At 38.8% G+C, this 15,947-nt stretch overlaps 1 protein-coding gene and 1 long non-coding RNA gene across 4 annotated transcripts in view; one reads left to right on the top strand and one right to left on the bottom strand.

Annotated features, from left to right (window-relative positions):
* Nucleotides 1–13,117, top strand: part of LOC137082564 (uncharacterized) — a 74,334-nt gene extending 61,217 nt beyond the window's left edge. The window contains exons 3-4 of one of the 2 annotated variants that reach the window (XR_010906368.1): nucleotides 12,247–12,417; nucleotides 12,556–13,117. This is a non-coding gene — a long non-coding RNA (uncharacterized lncRNA). The remainder of the gene's footprint in view (nucleotides 1–12,246; nucleotides 12,418–12,555) is intronic. The other variant, XR_010906367.1, reaches the window with a different exon arrangement.
* iglon5 (IgLON family member 5) overlaps nucleotides 1–15,947 on the bottom strand; it is a 342,705-nt gene that overhangs the window by 8,378 nt on the left and 318,380 nt on the right. The window lies entirely within an intron of this gene.

The following is a 15,947-nucleotide window of genomic DNA, read 5'->3' as shown; positions in this document are numbered from 1 at the left end:
TAAAGAGAAATGGAGGAACATTTTGTGGACTGATGAGAGTAAAATTGTTCTTTTTGGGTCCAAGGGCCACAGGCAGTTTGTGAGACGACCCCCAAACTCTGAATTCAAGCCACAGTACACAGTGAAGACAGTGAAGCATGGAGGTGCAAGCATCATGATATGGGCATGTTTCTCCTACTATGGTGTTGGGCCTATTTATCGCATACCAGGGATCATGGATCAGTTTGCATATGTTAAAATACTTGAAGAGGCCATGTTGCCCTATGCTGAAGAGGACATGCCCTTGAAACGGTTGTTTCAACAAAACAATGACCCAAAACACACTAGTAAACGGGCAAAGTCTTGGTTCCAAACCAACAACATTAATGTTATGGAGTGGCCAGCCCAATCTCCAGACCTTAATCCAATTGAGAACTTGTGGGGTGATATCAAAAATGCTGTTTCTGAAGCAAAACCAAGAAATGTGAATGAATTGTGGAATGTTGTTAAAGAATCATGGAGTGGAATAACAGCTGAGAGGTGCCACAAGTTGGTTGACTCCATGCCACACAGATGTCAAGCAGTTTTAAAAACCTGTGGTCATACAACTAAATATTAGTTTAGTGATTCACAGGATTGCTAAATCCCAGAAAAAAAAAAAATGTTTGTACAAAATAGTTTTGAGTTTGTACAGTCAAAGGTAGACACTGCTATTTTTTTGAACACACCCCTTTCAACTAATTGCCCAATTGCACAGCCTTAAGAGCGTGCATATCATGAATGCTGGGTCTTGTTTGTTTTCTGACAATCTACTGAACCTACTGGTAACTTGTTTGCCACGTAGCAATAAAAAATATACTAAAAACCTTGATTATTCTGGTTAGTCACATTGTACTGCTATTATTTTGAACAAGACTGTATATGCTTTATGTGTGATTTTCAAGCCATCTCAATGTAGGCTATTTATTGACTATAAAGTAGACCTATATCATATGAATAATGCAGTGCTAACTGACAGCTTTTGAAATGTTTATCTTCTGCTGACCAAAGCTGCATTTATTTAATCAAAAATACAGTTAAAACAGTAATATTGTGAAATACCATTACAAATGAAAGCAGCCTTTTTCTATGTGAATATAGTAAAGTGTGATTTATTCCTGTGATGAAAGCTGAATTTATCATCATTACTCCACTCTTCAGTGTCACATGATCCTTCACTAATCATTCTCATATGAGGATTTCATAATCAAGAAACATTTTTGATTATTATCTGTGTTGAAAACAGTTGTGCTGCTTAAAAATGTTGTGGAAACCATGATACATTTTATTTTTCAGGATTCTTTGATGAGAAGGTTCAATGGACAGCATTTATTAAATAAATTATCTTTTGTAATATTAAAAATATCACTTGTGATCAATTAAATGTAGCCTATGTCTGATCAACATAAGTATTAATTTCTCTTTTTTAATTTGACCAAAAATGTTTGAATGGTATGGTGGTTTCCACAAAAATGAAGCAGCATGATCATGAGCAACAAAACTGTTTTCAACACTGATAATAATCATTAAATGTTTGTTGAGCATCAAATCCTAATATGAGAATGATGAGTGACACTGAAGACTGGAGTAATGATGATAAATTCAGCTTTGATCACAGAAATAAATGACACTTTACTATATATTCATTTAGCGAACAGATGATGTACATCAGAATATTGTTTTATTGTATTACGTTTTTTACTGCATTTTTAATTAAATAAATGCTATATATAGTCTATATAAGTATTTGAACACCTGTCTATCAGCTATAATTCTGACCCTCATAGACCTGTAAAGCCTAGTTCAGACTGCACGATTTTCAAACTCGTCGGGTCACTGCTCTATTTACACTGCATGACTATCTGGGGTATCATTCAGTCACTGCTGTGTTCACACTGCACGATGGTTTGACGACAGAGGAGTTCACACTGCATGACTGAACAAGAGGAAGAATCGCCAACAACTCTCTCGCTCTCCGGTGCGCAAACTACGTTTCCCAAACACACGTGCGATGTGACAAGTAAACAACGCGAGATCACACGTGCGTCAGACCGGAGTTCTCGCGCGAGACTTGGAATTGTTATTAAAAATGACAAACTGCACAAAGTTTGCTTCAAATTGTATGTGCGCTGATTTGTGGAGAAAAAGAAAAAAGATTATGGCGGAAGAAATTGTTGGAGAGACAGAGGGAGCAAGGATTGTGTTCTGCAAAGACAGTTTGAGGTAAATAAATAATTATTTAATGTGCTGCTGCTGTGGCTGGATGTGCAAATGTTTGGCCTTTGTTTCTGTTTGATAGAATTGTAAATATATCTATTAAAATACTGAAATTCTGCTTTATAACTCCTCCCTGAACCTCCTGCTGCCCTGTATCTCACTCTTTCATTGGCTGTCGGTCATCGCCGATGTAATTTTCAGTCAGAACGCTGTTCACACAGCAGGAGTTTGAATCGCCGACAGGTCCAGATATTTAGCATGCCAAATATCTCACCGGCGTCGGCGATTCTCTCTGATCGCGTCTTTGATTATTCACACTGCGTGATTGTCACTCGCGTGCACGAGCACCGATTTGCCTGTGATCTCGGGCATTTGTCGGCGATTTCACAAAACCTGTCGGCGACTCAAAATCGGGGCAAAAATCGGGCAGTGTGAACTAGGCTTTAGTCTGCCTTTAAAATGTCCACCTCCACTCCATTTATTATCCTAAATTAGCTGCACCTGTTTGAGGTCGTTAGCTGCATAAAGACACCTGTCCACCCCATACAACCAGTAAGAATCCAACTACCAACATGGCCAAGACCAAAGAGCTGTCCAAAGACACTAGAGACAAAATTGTACACCTCCACAAGGTGGTGAAACACTACAGGAAACGTTTGACCTCTGTAATTGCAAACAAAGGCTACTGTACCAAATATCAACATTGATATCCTCAGGTGTTCAAATACTTATTTGCAGCTGTATCATACAAATAAATAGTAAAAAAAAAATCATACATTGTGATTTCTGGATTATGTCGCTCACCGTGGACATGCAGCTATGATGACAATTTCAGACCCTCCATGATTTCCAAGTGGGAGAACTTCCAAAATAGCAGGGTGTTCAAATACTTATTTTCCTCCGTGTGTGTGTGTGTGTATATATATATATATATATATATAATGTAATGTATGCATGTGTGTATATGTAATTCTTTTTTTTTTTTATCGTGATTAATCACACACTTGCCGTGAAATTATCAATATGCCATTTATCTCATTAACCATTCATTTGCTGTATCCAAAGTAAACGATAAGATTGAAGGGTTTTCTCACAAAACTGTTTTCTTCAACCTTCAAGGATCATTGAAGACTCCAAAATGACACCAAGTAACCAAATATAATACATTAATACACACCTAAGCACCCATGAAAAAAAACATTACATAAAAAAAAACCTTTGCAGAATTCAGTGTAGTGTATAGTGTGTGTGCAGAGCAACAACAATAAATGACTTTTCATTTTACTCCTGTACAGTATCACAGGCTGTGACACCGAACAGGAGCACACGGAGATGCCAAAAAAACCTCTTAAATCCACCGCTTTGACTGCATAAACCTACGATTACTAAACACACAAATCAAACATTATCCTTTTTGAGTATGTGTGGAAACAACGCAAATGTACTGTGTGTCGTGCGTTTCCGAGCGTGCAACATCATTTCATGTGTGTTTGTACATTAGACTCTCACACGCTTACGTCACCAACTCTTTCCAGAAACAATCGCAAAATACGACAGAGCTCGTGTTTTACAGCAAAGCACACCGGAATGAATAATTCACTAAACACGAGTCTCTATTCTCTCTGATATGTGTGATGTGATCAGCCTGGCCTTCTTTACATTAGCACTGTTTTGGACTGTTTGAAGGAATTCGATCACTGAAAACTTTCCCAGAGTTTAACGGCTTTAAAGGTCCCGTTCTTGGCGTGTTTGCGAAGCTTTGATTGTGTTTACAGTGTGCAGTATAACATAAGTTCATGTTTCGCGTGTAAAACCCCCCAGTATTTTTCACACAATTTACTTATCTGTACAGCGCTGTTTCCTCTGTCCTAAAAACGGCCTGATGATTTCCTTGTTCTATGAAGTCCCTCCTTCAGAAACACGTAATGAGTTCTGATTGGGCCAGCGCTTCCCGTGTTGTGATTGGACAGCAGCTTAGCGCACTTTGCCCGGAAAGGTCCCGCCTCTTACCATAACGGGGAGATGCAAGCGCTGAATGTGCGCTCTTCTCCACGTGGGGGAGCAACAAGAAGCGCGTTTAAAATAAACTGAAACTCAGAAGGCTTGTCTCTCAGACATGAGGAATATGTAGCCTAATATGTGTAGAAACTAAAAGATTTAAATAAGCATAGTGCAGTGTTCAGAACTCACACATTAAACAACAAGCTTGATAAAGATGATCACGGCAATGGGTAGGGGTGGGCGATATCTCGATATTTAAAATATATCGAGATATTTTTTCAACTCGATATGGATTTGGACATATCGTATATATCGATACATTGTTTATATTTAATTCTGATTCCGCCACTTTGCTTGTTTGCCTTCTCTGTGTTGTGCTCGCGCGCCTTCCGCCTCTTGCTTTTGTTCCCCCTCCCCTTGCGTGTTGTCTCATTGAACACGGCGGCGTCCGCAACCAGGTGAGGATTAGTTATCATGTTGACAAGCGCGCGCGTTGTTCAGGACTCATTTTAGAGACCATGTTTTCCTTCTAACACAACTGATTGCTAAAATTCATAAAGAAATATTAATGTTCATCATAGTACAAATCGCAAGTTTCACCCACAGTCAGGTGACTGACACTATTGGTGCGAGACGCACTCGCAGTCGCAATCATGCCAGTTTATGATCTATGTCTAACTGATCGCATGGTTTTCGGTTAAAATGTCAAAATGATCGCATATCATTTGAAAACATTTAAAAAGTATTGCAATATCATTACTATTATTATTTTGTAGGGGTGTGCATTGGCACTGCCTGACACGATTCGATTCGATTACGATTCACCAGGTAACGATTCGATTCAATTCGATTCTACGATGCATTGTGATGCATCAAAATTCTACTGCACACAAAGCAAATTTTTCATCAGTCATGAGGCAATACAAGCAGATATTAAACAACAGATTGTATTGGCTGCTATGTGTCTCCTGTATCTTTGACATAAAAGTTATTAAATAAAATAAAATGTAATTAAATAAAATTAAATAAAATGCAATTAACCCTTAAATGCATGACTGTTTCACCAAACATTCTTACGGATTCAGGTCGTTAGCGACCCAGATCTATATTTAACATGGATAGACCTCTACCTGTCGTGATAATATATAAAACTCCTGATTTTAGAGTAGCAGCTACAGAAGAATAAAATAAAACCTATTTCGTTACCTTTTGGAGCTTGGAAGGATTCAGTTTGAGCAGATGTTTAATGCCATCATCATATGACCTCGTCAGAGCTCGTTTACCAGTATATTCAGCATCTGCCTCATATTCGCCATCTCGAGCATATTCTCCAAACTCATTTTCAACGTCTTCAAAATCAATATTTTGATCACTGACAGCTTCTTGACCACATCCATCATCAAGAGACACTGACACTAACATATGATTGTGTTTAGTACTTGCTCTCTGAAGTAAATCACTAACCCATTTCAAGTTTTGCAGATTATAATTATTGTTTCGTTTTCTGTCAGAGGTAACTATGAGTGAAACGTCACTTCATCATTGGGTGTCAGACATTTCCACCTTGTGGAATAAAGGGGAATTGCACATAATCGATTATGGCACTTTGCCGCATCGATGCTGAATCGTTCATGCCCCGCATCGCGATGCATCGCCGAATCGATTATTGTTGACACCCCTATTATTTTGTCAGCTTTATCACGGGATTATGATGAATAGGTCTATTCATGTTTTAACCAAGAGGGAAAAACGCGACATCCTGGGTGCCCTGAGACACGCAGTGCTCTTCTGTAAGTTGTACTGTATCATATAATATCATATAGCCTACCTTCTGACATTCATTTTTCGGTCTGTAACTGGAAAAGAAGTGAAATTCAGCTCATGTGTAGCCTACATGATCCTCATGATGAGTTTGAATTTGGTCAAACACATGACAAACATCACTGTTTGAATTTTGATACAAATTTAACAGGAAGTGGTGTTATGACAAAATCAGCTTATTTATATCTCAGTCATGCCCCATATTTCTGCAAAATGCTTACTGTTTACTTTAAGTGTAAAAAAGGGAGTCTTTGATTCATCTTTTGAAGGCATGAAATAAATGAAAAGAAGGCAATATTATTTATTTTCTTTTACAGTTAAATTATTATTATTTATGTAATCAGGGAGTTTTTTTTTAAATGTCGCAAAAGCACTTTGTTCCTACATGAACTGACTACCTCTTTGCACTTCAATAAAAAAAAAAAAGAATTTGTGGTATAAGGCATATTTGTTTTTGCTGTAGTTTTTAGGGGGTTATTTTTCCTGTAAAGATATCGAGATATATATCGTATATCGAGATATATTTTTTGCTCCATATCGCCCAGCCCTAGCGATGGGCATGGGCGGGATATTTTTTTTACCTTCTACATACTGAATATGATCGCGTGAAAGCACATTTGAAGGTAGCACTTATTCACACACGTAATCGTTCTCTCTAATGCATTCAAAAACATCGTGTAGTGCTTGCTTACAGTTATCAGTTGACACGCACATCTCAACAACTAACACGAACACGCTTCCATCCTTCACTCCACTCTCCGAGGCAGATATTTCTAAACTCATCCTTTCCAATCACCCTACTACCTGTCCACTTGATCCTATTCCCACTCACCTCCTTCAGGCTATTTCTTCTTCAATCACTCCTGCACTCACTCACATTGTCAACACTTCTCTTCACACGGGAACCTTTCCCACAGCATTTAAGCAGGCTCGGGTAACCCCACTGCTTAAGAAACCCTCTCTGAATCCAGCACTTTTAGAAAACTACCGACCGGTATCCCTTCTGCCTTTCATTGCAAAGACCCTTGAGCGAGTTGTGTTCAATCAACTCTCTAGGTTTCTTGAACAGGACAACCTCCTAGACAACAACCAATCCGGCTTCAAAAGCGGCCATTCGACTGAGACGGCCTTGCTCTCGGTAACTGAGGCACTGAGACTGGCAAAAGCAGCTTCCAAATCCTCAGTGCTCATTCTGCTGGATCTGTCTGCTGCTTTTGACACAGTTAACCACCAGATCCTCCTGTCAACACTTAAGAGGACGGGGATCTCAGGATCTGCTCTCCAGTGGTTCAGGTCTTACCTCTCTGGTAGGTCCTACAGGGTGTCATGGAGAGGTGAAGTGTCTAAGTCTTATAATCTAGCTACTGGGGTTCCCCAGGGCTCAGTCCTTGGACCACTTCTCTTCTCCATCTACATGTCATCATTAGGTTCTGTCATTCAGAAACACGGCTTCTCCTATCACTGCTATGCGGATGACACTCAACTCTACTTCTCATTTCAACCAGATGATCCTACAGTCAGTGTTCGTATCGCTGCCTGTCTGACAGACATTTCTGACTGGATGAAAGAGCATCATCTTAAACTCAATCTTGCAAAGACAGAATTACTTGTTTTCTCAACCAACCCAGCACTTCATCAAAATTTCTCCATTCAGCTTGGTTCATCGACCATAACTCCATCAAGGACAGCAAGAAACCTTGGAGTTGTGATTGATGACCAGTTAAACTTCACTGACCACATTACTGCAACAGCCCGGTCCTGCAGATTTGCTTTATACAACATTAGAAAGATTAGACCCTTCCTATCAGAACAGGCTGCACAACTCCTGGTTCAAGCTCTTGTTCTCTCCAGACTGGATTATTGTAATGCTCTTCTGGCTGGGCTTCCAGCATGCACTATCAAACCCTTGCAGCTGATCCAGAATGCAGCGGCGAGAGTGGTTTTTAATGAGCCGAAGAGAGCGCATGTTACGCCTCTCTTCATCAAACTGCACTGGTTGCCAATGGCTGCTCGCATCAAATTCAAGGCACTAGTTATCGCCTACAAAACAACCTCTGGCTTGGCACCAATATACCTAAATTCACTTGCTCAGACTTACACACCCTCCAGAAGCTTGCGTTCTGCGAACGAGCGGCGCCTCGTGGTTCCATCCCAAAGAGGCATGAAATCGCTCTCACGGACATTTTCCTGGACCGTTCCTACCTGGTGGAATGACCTGCCGATCTCAATTCGTGCTGCCGAGTCTGTAGCCATTCTTAAAAAACATCTTAAGACACATCTTTTCCATTTGCACTTGACCAATACAGAATAGCACTTACTGATCACCACAGCAACGACCAAAAGCGCACACTCCTGGATCATATCTACGTCTCTCATCCGGATTTGCGCCTTCAGGCGGGTATGTTACATAGTAATCATAACTATCAGAATCCAGTGTTCTGTATATTGCGTACGTGAGTTTTTGTTGTAGATGGCTATTGCTGCGCGTTTAGCTAGAATACAAAACCAACCCATTGGGCCACTGAATCTGCATTAACGACAACAGCTGGGGCAACAGCCTTAGTCCTAATGGGTTGTAGCTATCTAAGCTATCAAAATCCAGTGTTCGGCACTGTGCGGACTTGAGTTTTTGTTGTAGATGTCTGTCTTTAAAAAAAAAAAAAAAAAAAAAAAAAAAAAAAAAAACAATTGTGTATTGTGCTAATTAATTGAGATTTCTTACAGCTCTTACAGGTTTTTGGCCTTGTCTGTTCCGTTGCTTCTATTACTCTCCCCTTTTTTGTAAGTCGCTTTGGATAAAAGCGTCTGCTAAATGATTAAATGTAAAATGTAAATGTAAATCAGTACTGTAGTTACAATATACAGTTATTCTATTATATGATTTTGAATGAGCAGACATCTGTATTGATCCGTAGATACAATTTATAGAGCGTTGAGGGGAAATTGCCGCTGCTCCACTCCGCTCACATACTCTGGTGTTGACTCCCAGCGGGGCGGGGGCGTGGCATCACGATAACGTTCGTCCATCGGCACAACCCTAGAACTTCAATTAAATTAAATATCTCGCTTGGCATTGAACTTTGAGTTTTATAATTTTACAGGTATTATTTATGCTCTAACAGCAACATTTCACACTAACTAAAGTTTGAAAGATGGAATCGCAAAGAATGGGACCTTTAAATATCCTGATCACAAACAGAAGCAGAATCGACTTACAGAGTTAGAATGGATATTTCCTCCTCCAAGGTCACAGGTGGCGATATTTTTTCCCCCAGGATGGTAGGGGAAGGTACCGCCTTTTTCGTCTATAGCCCCTTTCACACTGCACATCGGACCCGCAATATTCCTGGAACATTGCCGGGTCGCCTTCTGTGTGAAAGCAACCACGTCCCGGCATTGATTACCGAATTCGACCCGGGTCGGGGACCTAGTAATATTGCGGTATTCGACCCGGGACGAGCGCTGTGTGAACAAAAGCCAAAACTAATGCGGCAACGTGTACGTAGTTATCGTGCGACTCCTAGAGCTTGTTTTTTCAATAATACAACCCTGCAGTGCCAGAAGAGCTCGTCGGTGTTTTAAACGCAGAGAGTGTTCGTCTACAAAAGAAACTAAAATTAAACAAGCAGAAATGAGCGCAAACTGGACACAAGTCGAGACCACGGAGCTCCTTACTATCCGCGCTGAAGCTGAGATCGCTCGCCGTTATACGTCACATCAGGATGTCACGTGTCAACTCAACCCGGGACCGTTAAGCGTTGTGTGTGAAAGCGCACATATTACGGTATTTCGCTGGCAGTGTGAATGGGCCAAATCTAGCGGCCCGGGAACAAATGCCGGGTCGCATTATCCGTGCATTTGCCGGAATCGCAGTGTGAAAGGGGCTTATGATTGGCTAGAAGGGCTCTCCTCCGATTGGTTATACATCTCTCACGTTGACGGCAGGCTGTCAGCTAGTCTGTTTTGATCTTTACAACAGAAGTGAACTAAGTCAACATAGCCTACACACACACACACACACGTTTTTTTTTTGTGACATATGGGGACATTCCTAGGGCGTACTGATTTTTATACTGTAAAAACTGTATTTTCTATCCCCTTTCACTGCCCCTAAACCTACCCATCATAGGAAACATTCTGCATTTTTATTTATAAGCATTTTGAAATGGGGACATGGCCAATATCCTTATATTTCACCCTCTCCTTGTAATACCTGTCACACCCATGTCATTATTCACATTTATGTCCTCATATGTCACAAAAACATGCCCACACACAAACACACACACAATTACTAGTATGTTTAACATGCACTAAAATTGTCTATTACTAGCAGGTTTATGCAATGTTCACAATAAATAAAATGTTATATTTGAATCATACTGTGCTGTCTCTTCTATGAAATTGGCTATGGAATTGTGAACTTGAAATATAAATCTGAATACACGGACATAGTGCTTTTCTTAGTAGGCCTATGTTTGATTGACTTTGTTTACTTCTGTTGTAAAGACGATCAAAACAGACTAGCTGACAGCCTGCCATGAACGTGAGATGTATAACCAATCGGAGGAGAGTCCTTCTAGCCAATCATAGACGAAATACGTGGTACCTTCCCCTACCATCCTGGGAAAAAAAATATCGCTCACAGGTGCTGTACATGCTCAGTGTGGTTGTGGTAAACTCTTCTAACATCATCTAAATGCGTGACGGAAATTTTGTTAATGATGGAGCTTCGCATACTTTTGTAATTTATTTGCGTTAAATCATTTAATTAGTTATTGCATTAATGTTGACAGCCCTAATATATCTTTTTGTTTTGTTTTTATAAATAATTTGCAACTGTCCCTGTTTGGCTGATGTCACAATACATTTAAACTAGAAAATGACAAATATTATGCAAGTTAAAAGGGTCACAAATTATTGACTGCAACCTAATTTAAGGATTTTGTTAAGGTTTAATAAATATGAATATTGTAGCTGTCTCCAGTGCATTTAAATATTAAATTATAATTATAAGTTAAACATAAAAAAAATAACAGTACTGTATTAAAATGTCAAATTTGGACACAAATCAAAAATAAAAAATATGACTAAAAAAATTATATTTAAAATATATTTTTCAAAATAAACAATAGGGTTGTGTATTATGGTATATTTTTCACAGCACGATATTGTGGTAGCTAGTTTGACGGATATTCACTTTAAAACAATCATAACATATTTAAACTTAAATTGATCTTTGAGCCATTTATTCATTACGTTATTTCATACATTTATGAAAGCATTCAGAGAAGACGGAAGTTACAGTGCCCTCTACTAATATTGGCACCCTTGGTATATTTGAGCAAAGGCTGCTGTGAAAATAAATGTATCCTTTTGATCTTTTATAAAAAATAAAAAAAAAATCACATTCTAATAGTAAAACAATTGAAAATAGGGGGAATGTCACATGTTGCCACAGTTATTGGCACCCCTAGAAATGCATATAGTAAAATATCTTTAAAGTATATTCCCAGTAATATTTTACATTAGCACACCGGGGTGACTGGGTAGATGAAATTGTCCAGCTATGACTAGTTTCATATGAGTATAAATATGAGGAAACACAAAGCACTTAATCATTCATCACAATGAATAAGACCACAGAATATAGTTCTGATGTGCAGCAAAAAATTGTTGAGCTTTACAGAACAAAAAGTGGCTGTACGAAAACAGCTGAAGCATTGAAAATCCCCATTTCCACCATCAGGGCAATAATTAAGAAGTTCAATCAACTAAAGACGTTACGAATCTGCCAGGAAGAGGACGTGTCTATATCGTCTTAATGCACGAGAGGAGGAGAGTTTGAGTGACCAAAGACTCTCCAAGGATCTCAGATAGAGAATCGCAGAGATTGTTGAGTCTTGAGGTCACAAAGACTAAAAAAAAATGAAACAGCCCCTACATCACCGCATGTCGTTTGGAAGGGGTTTCAAACTCCAGCATATTCAGTTGTCAGACATGACTGGAATTTCAGACGGGACCTGGTTTTGTGGTTAGATAGAACAAATAAAAAGTGTCTTTTGGCAGCAAACAGGGATAAAAAGTACCCCATGTCCACGGTTAAATACACTGCTGGATCTTGAATGTTGTTTTTTTTGTTGAAAGTCCTAGACTTCTTGTTCAGATACATGTTAAATCTTCCATCAGGACAAAACATCAAACTCGACACACAAATGTGTCACTGAACACAAAAGCTTCTGCCAGTTCCCTGACCTGAACCCTATAGAAAACTGGTGGGTGAAGGGCTGAGGATCTGGAAAGGTTCTGTATGGAGGAATGATCTCTGATCTCCAAACTCATCAGGCATTATAGGAGAAGGTAAATGGACTAGAGAAAACTTAGTCTTATTGCTAAACAGCAGAAGAAGAAAAAACAAAATAAATTATAGAAAATAATAGCATATGGGTTTGGAACGACATAAGGGTTAATAAATAATTGCAGGATTTTCATTTCCAGGTGAACCATTTCTAAGACAGACTGAGAAGAGATGTTTATTCTCTCAAGGATGAAGATAAAGGTCATGGCACATTTGATGGGAAAGTGAGAGTCAAGGCCAGACGCCGGTGTGGAGAGGAGACGTATGGAACTGAAGGCAGGTGACTCATCACGGAAAAAAACTCACGAAGATAATGGGAGACCGAATGAGAGGTGGAGGACTCGCTTACAATGGTAAAGCATGAGGGGGGGAAACGGCATGAACAGAACAGGAATCACTCACTGGGGACTGAAATGTGAAGAATGGAGCGAGAGAAGCCGCTGATGACTTCCTGGGGTTACAGGACACAACAGAGCAGGAACAAACCAGAAGAAAGGAGAGCAGCGCTCCGACATAATGGGCCAGAGAATGGAAAAGAAGGGTGGAATGGAACGGAGGGAAGAAATGGCAACACAAAAAACAGATTCTATGGGTATGGACCATTATGATGCTGTATGGCAGTGTTATTAATAATAGCGAAGGACCTGGTAATGAGTGATAAAAGCATTATGTAAACAATAATGTACAGCCAGCAATAAATTAATCAATCTGATCAATCACAGTATTCTGCACAACTATATATATATATATATATATATATATATATATATATAAAAATTATATGACACTAGTTGTTCTCCCAACCAAACCTTAATGATATATTTGCAGCATCAATCATGAATATTTACTGTAAATAAATATATACCTAAAAACATTATCTAATGCAATATATAAAACAAATATAAAATATATGCTATAAAAATATTTTATTAAATATTAATAAATGTTAGTCTATGTGTGCCATTTGTCACAAATAACGTAGGTGATTTAAAGGAACTGTATGTAAGAAATGTATTTAAATGAATCATAAAATGACCCTGATATGTCACTAGACATTAAGAAATCATGTTCATTTCAAATACTTGTAAAAGTTGTTGTTGCAGCCCACAACTGATGTTGATGTTGACATGTTGTGTTTTGGCCTGAAGCTCCGCCCTCCACCTATCAACCAATCACAAAGTCAGTAGTGTTTAGGCATCCGGGTTGCCAGATCTGCTCTAGTTACCACAGCTGCAGATCTACAAACATTCCTGCTGATCCTGCAGCCAATCTGGCAACCTCGAGTCAGGGAGAGGGAGACACCGCTCTAGTAATTTGAAAGTGATTGCAGTACCAGTTTTGGCCACAATCATACATCACTTCCTTTAATAATAAGTTATAAGTTTTGCAATGTACTTATTTGTGTGCATGCACATTTTCACATTCTCATTTAATTATTTTTATTATATTGTACCATACCATAATAATATTGTATAATATTATTATAAAATAACATAGATAAATAAATAAATATAAAATAAAACAAAAACATGCAAGAAAATAAAACAATTTTAGCGCATAATATTGATAAATATGAGATACATATTGAATATTAGCAAAGGGCTGTAAAGTACTGAGATATATATCCCTATAGTGAAAAAAATATAACAGCCCTAATAGTTAAGCAATATAGGTTTGAGAGTTTTGTCCATTAATTTATGCCAAAATCAGAAGCAGTCGTGCATGGTATGAAAAACTGGAACAAACGTCTTTCGCTGTTGTGCAGCACTATATGCTCAATTACTCCGTGTAACAATGCTTTGGCTCCTTCCCATTTGCTGTGACCTGTTCCTCCTCATCTCTCAGTTTTACTCTGCATTGAATCTTCCAGCAACAGCAAACTTTTCCACTGAGAGCTCTACCGCCTGCTCGGTCAAACTCTGATGTTATGTTACTCCGTACAGGAGTTGACTCGGTGCTGCTTGTGTTTTTGTGTTTAGCGGCGCCTTTATAGGTTGACCCTGAGGGCTAGAGAGAGCGTGACCCTCAAATGGAAGTTCTCAGGAAGAGCTGAGCCATGATTTATCACCAGAAACTAGAGATGGATTTATCAGAAGCCTTTAAAAGCCTTTTTCAACAGGAATGCATCATCAGAGGAGCTGCATGCTTAAATATTTTAATACAGCAATTAAGCAACTTAGCTGAATTTTGCATATTTAAAATGATAAAGTATGTTTCTGGGAGAACAGAGAAAGATTTGTTTAATTGGAAACCTTTCTTTATTATTAGAATTGGCTAAAGTATTTTAGGATCTCATGAAGCAGATTTAAGAAAGTAATGATGTGTAAGTATACGACACAGCACTGTGTAATACTAATGCTGATCATTTCTGCAATGATTGCAGTGGCAGAGCTGACATACGGGCCGAGCTAATTGGTTGTTTATGCGCTGTGCCGTTCATTTGGCTATAGATGTACAGTACAAACGGTTTGAAAACATTTCATCATTAAGTATGTAAGAGAAACCAGGAGCCAACTGCTGCGGTAAATTACCCTCAGCTAAGAAAGAAAGTTAAAATATTCACTCCAAATGGAGAGTAAACGCTAAAATTAAGAGTTATATGTTTTTTTGTGTGTAAGATTCATGTTAAGGTAGAGATTTAGTAGTGTTTAATGTTTTTTTATGCTAGTTCTGCTCTGTTATATTCTGTTATTTTTGGGGGGTAACTATGGTTTGAGAACAGGTATGTTAAATGTTTTATATTGCTGTACTCATTCAGCAAGTGCTATGCTAATGCTATCAAAGCATTGTGTTACCAGTTAACAAGGTAGCATTTATTGAATTAGCAAGTTAAAGCTAGCAAAGTTTCCACTACTAAAATATTTAAGTTACATTTGAGTGTAAATCAAATATTTGAAGTTAAGAGCAATTCAACTGAACGACTTCCGCTCAAATAAACTTTCTTAACTTAAAAAGAAAGGTTTGGGTTTTGTTCGTTTCCTGGTTCTTGCCATGTGATCCTTGCCCTTATGTGATCATGTTATGTGTCCATAGTTCTCAATGGTTCATTTTCTTGTCATGTGGTTGAGTTCTGGTTGTTCATTGGTTGTCAGTTGTCAGTGTGTTCTCTTACCGTGCGTTCACACCGCCGCCGGTGAGGGCGTCAAAATTAGCTCTTGCCGCTCTGCCAATGACGCTGTAGAAAGCATTGTGGACGCGCTGCCGCTCTGACGTAGATCAAATGTTTTTTCTTTTTTAAATCTGTATTTAAAGAGGCCGCAAATCAAACAAGCATATTGATGGATAGACTGACCACAAGTAGGGTATAAATTAACCTCATGAAATCGTTTAAATGTGAAAGTAAGAATGAATTGCATACCTGCTGAACAAAGAGCGTTCTAGCGCCTATAAAAGTGTTGCGCGACTTCTTAACAAATTACACATCATTATGAATGATCTCGTCATAAATGATAGGGAACCCCGCACAGCAATGATCAACTTCTCTTACATTTTGCTGGGGAACTAATGTGGTCGGAACCAAAGTTTACAGGCC

This window comes from Pseudorasbora parva, chromosome 7 (assembly GCF_024679245.1).
Source record: "Pseudorasbora parva isolate DD20220531a chromosome 7, ASM2467924v1, whole genome shotgun sequence".
In the NCBI taxonomy this organism is placed as follows: domain Eukaryota; kingdom Metazoa; phylum Chordata; class Actinopteri; order Cypriniformes; family Gobionidae; genus Pseudorasbora; species Pseudorasbora parva.
Note: the sequence above shows the minus strand (reverse complement) of the source record. Positions and strands in the feature narration are given on the sequence as shown.